We start from the raw sequence: 12,268 nt of genomic DNA, 5'->3' as shown, positions 1-12,268 counted from the left end.
AATGCAATGCACTCGAATTGTTAAATTAAAACACACACACCCCTGATTTGGAGGAATTAGACTCACAAACATAATAGGACCCCTATATCATTCAACAACTAAAAAAGAATTATAAAGCAAATGATGTGTTGTGGATAAAAATCAATAACAAGTCTCAAAACACCCGAATCACTTGTACTTGTTGAAAGATTCGATCTTTATATGAATACGTAAAGATTGAATCTTTATATTGAATTGTTGAAAGATTCGATTTTATATGAAATAGGGCATAAAGATTGAATCTTTATATTGAATAGGCTTTGTTCGAGAACTAGAGGATCTTTTATTAACCTCTATTAGGATCCACACAACCCTCAATTTGTAAATTCAATGCAATGCACTCGAATTGTTAAATTAAAACACACACACATAATTTGAGGAAATTAGACTCACAAACATAATAGGATCCCCATATCATTCAACAACTAAAAAAAGAATTATAAAGCAAATGATGTGTTGTGGATAGAAAATCAATAACAAGTCTCAAAACACCCAATTCCCTTGTACTTGTTGAAAGATTCGATCTTTATATGAAATAGGGCATAAAGATTGAATCTTTATATTGAATTGTTGAAAGATTCGATCTTTATATGAAATGGGCATAAAGATTGAATCTTTATATTGAATAGGCTTTGTTGTTAGCTCGAGAACTAGAGGATCTTTTATTAACCTCTATTAGGATCCACACAACCCTCAATTTGTAAATTCAATGCAATGCACTCGAATTGTTAAATTAAAACACACACACACCTGATTTGAGGGAATTAGAACTCACAAACATAATAGGACCCCTATATCATTCAACAACTAAAAAAAGAATTATAAAGCAAATGATGTTTGTGGATAGTAAAATCAATAACAAGTCTCAAAACCCGAATTCCCTTGTACTTGTTGAAAGATTCGATCTTTATATGAAATAGGGCGTAAGATGAATCTTATATGATTGAGATTGTCATATGATAGATGAATCTTATATTGAATTGTTGAAAGATTCGATTTTTATATAAATAGGGCATAATATAAAGATTGAATCTTTATATTGAATAGGCTTTGTTTTTGGTTTGAGACTAGAGATCTTTTATTAACCTCTATTAGGATCCACACAACCCTCAATTTGTTAATTCAATGCAATGCACTCGAATTGTGAAATTAAAACACACACACGCCTGATTTGAGGAAATTAGACTCACAAACATAATAGGACCCCTATATCATTCAACAACTATAAAAAGAATTATAAAGCAAATGATGTGTTTGTGGATAGCAAAATCAATAACAAGTCTCAAAACACCCGAATCCCCTTGTACTTGTTGAAAGATTCGATCTTTATATGAAATAGGGCGTAAAGATTGAATCTTTATATTGAATTGTTGAAAGATTCTATTTTTATATGAAATAGGGCATAAAGATTGAATCTTTATATTGAATAGGCTTTGTTTTTGGTTCGAGAACTAGAGGATCTTTTATTAACCTCTATTAGGATCCACACAACCCTCAATTTGTAATTCAATGCAATGCACTTGAATTGTTAAATTAAAACACACACAAATCTGATTTAAGGAAATTAAACTCACAAACATATAGGACCCCTAAATTATTCAACAAAGAAAAAAAGAATTATAAAGCAAATGATGTGTTCGTGGATAGTAAAATCAATAACAAGTCTCAAAACAACCAAATTCCCTTGTACCTGTTGAAATATTCGATCTTTATATGAAATAGGGCATAAAGATTGAATCTTATATTGAATTGTTGAAAGATTCGATCTTTATATGAAGAGGCGATAAAGATTGAATCTTTATATTGCATAGGTTTTTTGTTCGTTCGAGAACTAGAGGATCATTTATTAACCTCTATTAGGATCCACACAACCCTCAATTTGTTATTTCAATGCTATGCATCGAATTGTTAAATTAAAAAACACACACACACATGATTTGAGGGAATTAGACTCACAAACATAATAGAACCCCTATATCATTCAACAACTAAAAAAAGAATTATAAAGCAAATGATATGTTTGTGGATAGCAAAATCAATAACAAGTCACAAAACACTCGAATCCCCTTGTACTTGTTGAAAGATTCGATCTTTATATGACATAGGACGTAAAGATTGAATCTTTATACTGAATTGTTGAAAGATTCGATTTTTATATGAAATAGGGCATAAAGATTGAATCTTTATATTGAATAGGCTTTGTTTTTGGTTCGAGAACTAGGGGATCTTTTATTAACCTCTATTAGGATCCACACAACCCTCAATTTGTTAATTCAATGCAATGCACTCGAATTGTTAAATTAAAACACACACAGACATAATTTGAGGAAATTAGACTCACAAACATAACAGGACCCCTATATAATTGAACAACTAAAAAAAGAATTATAAAGCAAATGATGTGTTCGCGGATAGTAAAATCAATAACAAGTCTCAAAACACCCAAATTCCCTTGTACCTGTTGAAAGATTCGATCTTTATATGAAATAGGGCATAAAGATTGAATCTTTATATTGAATTGTTGAAAGATTCGATCTTTATATGAAAGAGGGCATAAAGATTGAATCTTTATATTGAATAGGCTTTGTTGTTAGCTCGAGAACTAGAGGATCTTTTATTAACCTCTATTAGGATCCACACAACCCTCAATTTGTAAATTCAATGCAATGCACTCGAATTGTTAAATTAAACACACACACACCTGATTTAGGGAATTAGACACACAAACATAATAGAACCCCTATATCATTCAACAACTAAAAAAAAAAATTATAAAGCAAATGATGTGTTTGTGGATAGCAAAATCAATAGCAAGTCTCAAAACTCCTGAATTCCCTTGTACTTGTTGAAAGATTCGATCTTTATATGAAATTGGGCGTAAAGACTGAATCTTTATATTGAATTGTTGAACGATTCGATCTTTATGAATAGGCGTAAGATTGAATCTTTATATTGAATTGTTGAAAGATTCGATTTTTATATGAAATAGGGCATATATAAAGATTGAATCTTATATTGAATAGGCTTGTTTTTGTTGAGAACTAGAGGATCTTTTATTAACCTCTATTAGGATCCACACAACCCTCAATTTGTTAATTCAATGCAATGCACTCGAATTGTGAAATTAAAACACACACACGCCTGATTTGAGGAAATTAGACTCACAAACATAATAGGACCCCTATATCATTCAACAACTATAAAAAGAATTATAAAGCAAATGATGTGTTTGTGGATAGCAAAATCAATAACAAGTCTCAAAACACCCGAATCCCCTTGTACTTGTTGAAAGATTCGATCTTTATATGAAATAGGGCGTAAAGATTGAATCTTTATATTGAATTGTTGAAAGATTCTATTTTTATATGAAATAGGGCATAAAGATTGAATCTTTATATTAATAGGCTTTGTTTTTGGTTCGAGAACTAGAGGATCTTTTATTAACCTCTATTAGGATCCACACAACCCTCAATATGTAAATTCAATGCAATGCACTCGAATTGTTAAATTAAAACACACACACACCTAATTTGAGGAATTAGACTCACAAACATAATAGGACCCCTAAATCATTCAACAAAGAAAAAAAGAATTATAAAGCAAATGATGTGTTCGTGGATAGTAAAATCAATAACAAGTCTCAAAACAACCAAATTCCCTTGTACCTGTTGAAATATTCGATCTTTATATGAAATAGGGCATAAAGATTGAATCTTTATATTGAATTGTTGAAAGATTCGATCTTTATATGAAAGAGGGCATAAAGATTGAATCTTTATATTGAATAGGCTTTGTTTTTGGTTCGAGAACTAGAGGATCTTTTATTAACCTCTATTAGGATCCACACAACCCTCAATTTGTTAATTCAATGCTATGCACTCGAATTGTTAAATTAAAAACACACACGCATGATTTGAGGGAATTAGACTCACAAACATAATAGAACCCCTATATCATTCAACAACTAAAAAAAGAATTATAAAGCAAATGATGTGTTTGTGGATAGCAAAATCAATAACAAGTCACAAAACACTCGAATCCCCTTGTACTTGTTGAAAGATTTGATCTTTATATGAAATAGGGCGTAAAGATTGAATCTTTATATTGAATTGTTGAAAGATTCGATCTTTATATGAAATAGGGCATAAAGATTGAATTTTTTATATTGAATAGGCTTTGTTTTTGGTTCGAGAACTAGAGGATCTTTTATTAACCTCTATTAGGATCCACACAGCCCTCAATTTGTAAATTCAATGCAATGCACTCGAATTGTTAAATTAAAACACACACACCCTGATTTGAGGGAATTAGACACACAAACATAATAGAACCCCTATATCATTCAACAACTAAAAAAAGAATTATAAAGCAAATGATGTGTTTGTGGATAGCAAAATCAATAGCAAGTCTCAAAACTCCTGAATTCCCTTGTACTTGTTGAAAGATTCGATCTTTATATGAAATAGGGCGTAAAGATTGAATCATTATATTGAATTGTTGAAAGATTCGATCTTTATATGAAATAGGGCATAAAGATTGAATCTTTATATTGAATAGGCTTTGTTGTTAGGTCGAGAACTAGAGGATCTTTTATTAACCTCTATTAGGATCCACACAACCCTAATTTGTTAATTCAATGCTATGCACTCGAATTGTTAAATTAAAACACACACACCTAATTTGAGGGAATTAGACACACAAACATAATAGAACACCTATATCATTCAACAACTAAAAAAAGAATTATAAAGCAAATGATGTGTTTGTGGATAGCAAAATCAATAACAAGTCTCAAAACACCCGAATCCCCTTGTACTTGTTGAAAGATTCGATCTTTATATGAAATAGGGCGTAAAGATTGAATCTTTATATTGAATAGGCTTTGTTGTTAGTTCGAGAACTAGAGAATCTTTTTTTAACCTCTATTAGGATCCACACAACCCTCAATTTGTAAATTCAATGCAATGCACTCGAATTGTTAAATTAAAACACACACACACCTAATTTGAGGAAATTAGACTCACAAACATAATAGGACCCTAAATCATTCAACAAGAAAAAAAGAATTATACAAATGATGTGTTCGTGGATAGTAAAATCAATAACAAGTCTCAAAACAACCAAATTCCCTTGTACCTGTTGAAATATATCTTTATGAAATAGGGCATAAAGATTGAATCTTTATATTGAATTGTTGAAAGATTCGATCTTTATATGAAAGAGGGCATAAAGATTGAATCTTTATATTGAATAGGCTTTGTTTTTGGTTCGAGAACTAGAGGATCTTTTATTAACCTCTATTAGGATCCACACAACCCTCAATTTGTTAATTCAATGCTATGCACTCGAATTGTTAAATTAAAACACACACACGCATGATTTGAGGGAATTAGACTCACAAACATAATAGAACCCCTATATCATTCAACAACTAAAAAAAGAATTATAAAGCAAATGATGTGTTTGTGGATAGCAAAATCAATAACAAGTCACAAAACACTCGAATCCCCTTGTACTTGTTGAAAGATTTGATCTTTATATGAAATAGGGCGTAAAGATTGAATCTTTATATTGAATTGTTGAAAGATTCGATCTTTATATGAAATAGGGCATAAAGATTGAATCTTTATATTGAATAGGCTTTGTTTTTGGTTCGAGAACTAGAGGATCTTTTATTAACCTCTATTAGGATCACACAGCCCTCAATTTGTAAATTCAATGCAATGCACTCGAATTGTTAAATTAAAACACACACACACCTGATTTGAGGGAATTAGACACACAAACATAATAGAACCCTATATCATTCAACAACTAAAAAAAGAATTATAAAGCAAATGATGTGTTTGTGGATAGCAAAATCAATAGCAAGTCTCAAAACTCCTGAATTCCCTTGTACTTGTTGAAAGATTCGATCTTTATATGAAATAGGGCGTAAAGATTGAATCATTATATTGAATTGTTGAAAGATTCGATCTTTATATGAAATAGGGCATAAAGATTGAATCTTTATATTGAATAGGCTTTGTTGTTAGGTCGAGAACTAGAGGATCTTTTATTAACCTCTATTAGGATCCACACAACCCTCAATTTGTTAATTCAATGCTATGCACTCGAATTGTTAAATTAAAACACAAACACGACTGATTTGAGGGAATTAGACTCACAAACATAATAGGACCCCTATATCATTCAACAACTAAAAAAAGAATTATAAAGCAAATGATGTGTTTATGGATAGCAAAATCAATAACAAGTCTCAAAACACCCGAATCCCCTTGTACTTGTTGAAAGATACGATCTTTATATGAAATAGGGCGTAAAGATTGAATCTTTATATTGAATTGTTGAAAGATTCGATTTTTATATGAAATAGGGCATAAAGATTGAATCTTTATATTGAATAGGCTTTGTTTTTGGTTTGAGAACTAGAGGATCTTTTATTAACCTCTATTAGGATCCACACAACCCTCAATTTGGTAATTCAATGCAATGCACTCGAATTGTTAAATTAAAACACACAACGCCTGATTTGAGGGAATTAGACTCACAAACATAATAGGACCCTATATATATAAACAACTTAAAAAAAATTATAAAGCAAATGATGTGTTTGTGGATAGCAAAATCAATAACAAGTCTCAAAAAACCCGAATCGCCTTGTACTTGTTGAAAGATTCGATCTTTATATGAAATAGGGCGTAAAGATTGAATCTTTATATTGAATTGTTGAAAGATTCGATTTTTATATGAAATAGGGCATAAAGATTGAATCTTTATATTGAATAGGCTTTGTTTTTGGTTCGAGAACTAGAGGATCTTTTATTAACTCTATTAGGATCCACACAACCCTCAATTTGTTAATTCAATGCAATGCACTGAATTGTTAAATTAAAACACACACACACATAATTTGAGTAAATTAGACTCACAAACATAACAGGACCCCTATATAATTCAACAACTAAAAAAAGAATTATAAAGCAAATGATGTGTTCGTGGATAGTAAAAAATCATAAAAAGTCAAACACCCAAATTCCCTTGTACCTGTTGAAAGATTCGATCTTTATATGAAATAGGGCATAAAGATTGAATCTTTATATTGAATTGTTGAAAGATTCGATCTTTATATGAAAGAGGGTAAAGATTGAATCTTTATATTGAATAGGCTTTGTTGTTAGCTCGAGAACTAGAGGATCTTTTATTAACCTCTATTAGGATCCACACAACCCTCAATTTGTAAATTCAATGCAATGCACTCGAATTGTTAAATTAAAACACACACACACCTGATTTAAGGGAATTAAACACACAAACATAATAGGACCCCTATATCATTCAACAACTAAAAAAAGAATTATAATGCAAATGATGTGTTTGTGGATAGCAAAATCAATAGCAAGTCTCAAAACTCCTGAATTCCCTTGTACTTGTTGAAAGATTCGATCTTTATATGAAATAGGGAGTAAAGATTGAATCTTTATATTGAATTGTTGAAAGATTCGATCTTTATATGAAATAGGGCATAAAGATTTAATTTTTGTATTGAATAGGCTTTGTTGGTAGGTCGAGAACTAGAGGATCTTTTATTAACCTCTATTAGGATCCACACAACCCTCAATTTGTTAATTCAATGCAATGCACTCGAATTGTTAAATTAAAACACACACACGCCTGATTTGAGGGAATTAGACTCACAAACATAATAGGACCCCTATATCATTCAACAACTAAAAAAAGAATTATAAAGCAAATGATGTGTTTGTGGATAGCAAAATCAATAACAAGTCTCAACACACCCGAATCCCCTTGTACTTGTTGAAAGATTCGATCTTTATATGAAATAGGGGTAAAGATTGAATCTTTATACTGAATTGTTGAAAGATTCTGATACATATTGATTAAGCATTCAAGAGCATTCAAAGTAAGTAATAAGAACAAAGGAAACAAAGAACAATCGGATGTATCTAACCGGTTCAATTTGATTGAACAACCACCACTTTCACAACCCAATTACCACCAAACTAAGATCAAGTTATAACAATAAGCTTCTAACTTGCATCTACTTTGAGTTTCATCCACCAATTCAATGATTAAGTGAAAGAATTAAGCAAAGATTTGATAAAAGGCCAAACTGACCGTAAAGGCAATAAGCACACAGCTTAATGTTTTGAGTGTAACTTTCTCAATTTTGATTCAAATGACTTAATTCCAAAAGGATAGCAAAGCTAACATATTTGTTTACATTGTGTCCAAATTTCGGCTGATTTGGACTTCCCTAGCTACGCCAACTAAGCTAATAAAATACATGAAACAACAATTACATTCTGCTCAGCACACCTTCTACAAACTAGCTTAGATTTCTATTGGAAGCTACAAAACAGTAAAACTACCAATAGGATACTAAAGTAAACATATTAAACTATTACTCCTCAAAAGCTTGTCCAATTTGCAGCTCAAATGATGATTGCCCACAAGCTTCAAAGATGAGGTAGGCTGGACGCTGGAGCTGGGCAGAAGGCATACCTTGCCTTGAAGTCTTCTTCTTTCATTGGATATGGCCTTGGTTGCCCTGTGATCTTCATATGGCTTCCTTCACTTCCCAAGGCTTCAAATCAGTAGGTGGTGGCAACCAAAAGCAGCAAAAATCATTCCTAAACTAGCTTACACAAATCGGATTACATGAGCTTTTACTAGCTTAATCTTAAAGCATGATTAACATAATTAAACATGTACTTAGGCTACTAATCACTTACTAAACTTGATTAACAATACATAATGATGTTTAAGGTGTCATTAAGTATTACTAATCTTGCTTAAGTAGAGATTAACATAGGATTAGCCCTAATCAAGTTGCTTAAGTAAGGTTTTAGAATAAACCGAGCTAGTTAGGCTTAGAAATTGAACCTCCTTTACCATGTTCTCCTCTTGATCATGTAGAAGAAGACCTTGGTTGCTTGAATTAGATGCTCCTGCATCATTCTCCTCAGGTTCGAAAAGGTCTTCTTGTAACTCTGAATCATCTGCAAGATATGGAGCTAAATCACCAACATTGAATGTAGCTGAGATGTTTCCCATTTCATCTGGCAATTCTATCTTGTATGCATTTGTTGATCTTCTCTAGCACTTTGAATGGACCATCACTTCGTGGCATTAGCTTGTTCTTCCTCCTTGTAGGAAACTCTCTTTCCTTAGATGTAACCACACTAGATCACCTGGCTTGTAAAGAACTTCTTTCCTGTGCTTATTTGCTCGAACTTGTATGCTTCATTCACCTTCTCTATTCTGGTTCGAATTTGCTGATGAAGTTGCTTCATCTCCTTTGCTTTCACTTCAGCTTCTTTGCTACTATGTGCTTCAATAGGAAATGGAAGTAAATCAATAGGACTTAAAGGATTAATCCCATAATTTACCTCAAATGGTGAATGTTTAGTAGCATAAGTTGGTGATCTATTGTAAGCAAACTCAGCATGAGCTAGCTTTAGATCCCAATCCTTCTGAGACTTGTTCACAAGTGTCCTTAGCAGCATAGTTAATGTCCTGTTGGTCACCTCAGTCTGGCCATCAGTTTGAGGATGAGCAGTAGTACTAAACAGCAACTTAGTACCTAAAAGCTTCCACAAGTTCTTCCAGAAATAGCTAAGAAACTTTACATCTTTATCAGAAACAATAGACTTAGGAACTCCATGAAGTCTAATTATTTCTTTAAAGAACAAATCAGCAACATGAATAGCATCATCAGTTTTATTACAAGGAATGAAATGAGCCATTTTAGAGAATCTACTACTACCACCATAATTGCATCTTTCTGCCTTTGAGTTCTAGGTAGAGCAACAATGAAATCCATGCTCACATCTTCCCATGGTTGAACTGGAACAGGTAGAGGCGTGTAAAGCCCTTGATGAAAGGAGCTTTTAGCCTTCTGACATATAGAACATCGAGCTAGAATAGCATGAACATCTCCTGCAAGTTTCGGCCAGTAGAAGTGTTCCTGCAATACATCAACAGTTTTGTTAATGCCAAAGTGTCCTGCTAGTCCTCCTCCATGAACCTCCTTGATTAGCAAATCCCTTAATGAGCATTTAGGGATACACAGCTTGTTGTTTCGAAAAAGAAAGCCATCTTGCAATGAATAAGCTCCATGAGATCCTTCTTTGCATGCTTCTAACAATAAAGAGAAATCTGGATCATCATAATACAAGTCTTTAAGATGGCTAAAGCCAAGCACACGAGCCTCCATAAGAGAAAGCATAGAATGCCTCCTTGATAAAGCATCTGCAACAATGTTAGAAACTCCAGTTTTATATTTTGAAACAAAATCAAAGGACTGAAGGAATTCCACCCATTTTGCATGTCTTGGACTGAGCTTATGTTGTCCATTTATGTACTTCAAAGCCTGATGGTCTGAATGTAACACAAACTGAGCTGGTCTGAGATAATGAGTCCAATGAGTCAAGGCACGAACAATAGCATAGAACTCCTTATCATAAGTGCTGTAGTTGAGTCTGGACTGATTAACCTTTCACTGAAATAGGCTATGGGGCGCCCTCCTTGTTGTAAAACAGCTCCAATGCCTACACACTTGCATCACACTCCACTTCAAACACTTTCTTGAAATCAGGTAAGGCTAGAACAGGAGCCTTACTAAGCATGTTCTTCAATTGATCAAATGCCTCTTGTGCTGCAGGAGTCCAAATAAAGGACCCTTTCTTGATACACTCAGTCAATGGCGCCAATATGGTGCTAAAGTTCTTGATAAATCTCCTGTAAAAAGAAGCTAAACCATGGAAACTTCGAACCTCAGTGATAGATTTAGGAACTGGCCATGACTTGATTGCTTCCACCTTAGATTCATCCATAGAAATGCCATTAGATGACACTATGAATCCAAGAAATGTCACACTTGAAGTAAAGAACTCACACTTCTCCATCTTTGCATACAGCTTCTTTTCCCTTAGTTTAAGGAAAACCTTCTTGAGATGCATTAATGTTCCTGTTCACTTTGACTATACACCAGAATATCATCAAAATAAACAACAACAAAGATACCAATGAAGGGTCTGAGTACCTCATGCATAAGTCTCATGAAAGTACTAGGAGCATTTGTCAAACCAAATGGCATCACACGCCACTCATACAAACCACTCTTAGTTTTAAAAGCTGTTTTCCATTCATCACCCTCTTTGATTCTAATCTGATGTAACCACTCCTAAATCAATCTTCGAAAATATAGTGGAACCATGTAACTCATCAAGCAAATCATCAAGTCTAGGTATTGGATACCTATACTTCACTGTTTATTGTTAATAGCACGACAATCCACACACATTCATAGAACCATCCTTCTTAGGAACCAAAATGACAGGTACAGCACATGGACTAAGACTTTCTTGCACAAATCCTTTAGCTAACAACTCATAACTTGTTTTTGTAACTCCTTAGCTTCTTAGGATTACATCTATAAGCTGGTTTATTAGGTAAAGGGGCGCCAGGGTTAAATCAATTTGGTGTTCAATTCCTCTACTAGGGGGTAAACCACATGGAAGATCAATAGGAAAAACATCACCAAACTCCTTCACTAAAGGTTCACCATTTCGTGCACTTCACTAATGTTTACATCATTTTCATCCAATAACAACAACAAATACATAACCTTCCCCTTTTCTACAGCTTTATCAAGTTGAGGTTTAGAAAGGATTAAGGTTTTTTTGTTTTGTGTTTTAGGTGAGGTTGTTTTAGGCTTTAGATGGTTCGGCCATGGGCTAGGACTAAGTACAATTTTCTTCTTGTTATGCATGAAAGTGTAAGTATTAGTCCTTCCATTATGCAAAGTTTCTTTATCAGATTGCCAAGGTCTACCTAAGAGTACATGACATGCATCCATAGGTAATACATCACATAAAACTTCATCTTTATAAGAATCACCAAAAGAAAAGCTAATTAAAGCTTGTTTTGTTACCTCCACACAATTGCCATCATTAAGCCAATGAAGCTTATATGGTTTTGGATGTGAGAAAGTAGCATGATTGAGCTTGTCCACCATAGAAGATGAAGCAACATTGGTGCAGCTCCCTCCATCAATGATCATCGAACATATCTTCCCTCCAATCAAGCATTTTGTTTGAAAGATTTGATCCCTTTGAGAAGGAACCAATTCAGCTTCTTTGGCATGAAGAACTCTTCTTAAAACAAGGCTTAAATGATCACCTTGAGTCACCTCTCCAACCTC

This window comes from Beta vulgaris, unplaced genomic scaffold, assembly GCF_026745355.1.
Source record: "Beta vulgaris subsp. vulgaris cultivar EL10 unplaced genomic scaffold, EL10.2 EL10_2_Chr_UnSca3, whole genome shotgun sequence".
Taxonomy (NCBI): domain Eukaryota; kingdom Viridiplantae; phylum Streptophyta; class Magnoliopsida; order Caryophyllales; family Amaranthaceae; genus Beta; species Beta vulgaris.
This window is presented reverse-complemented; position numbering follows the sequence as displayed.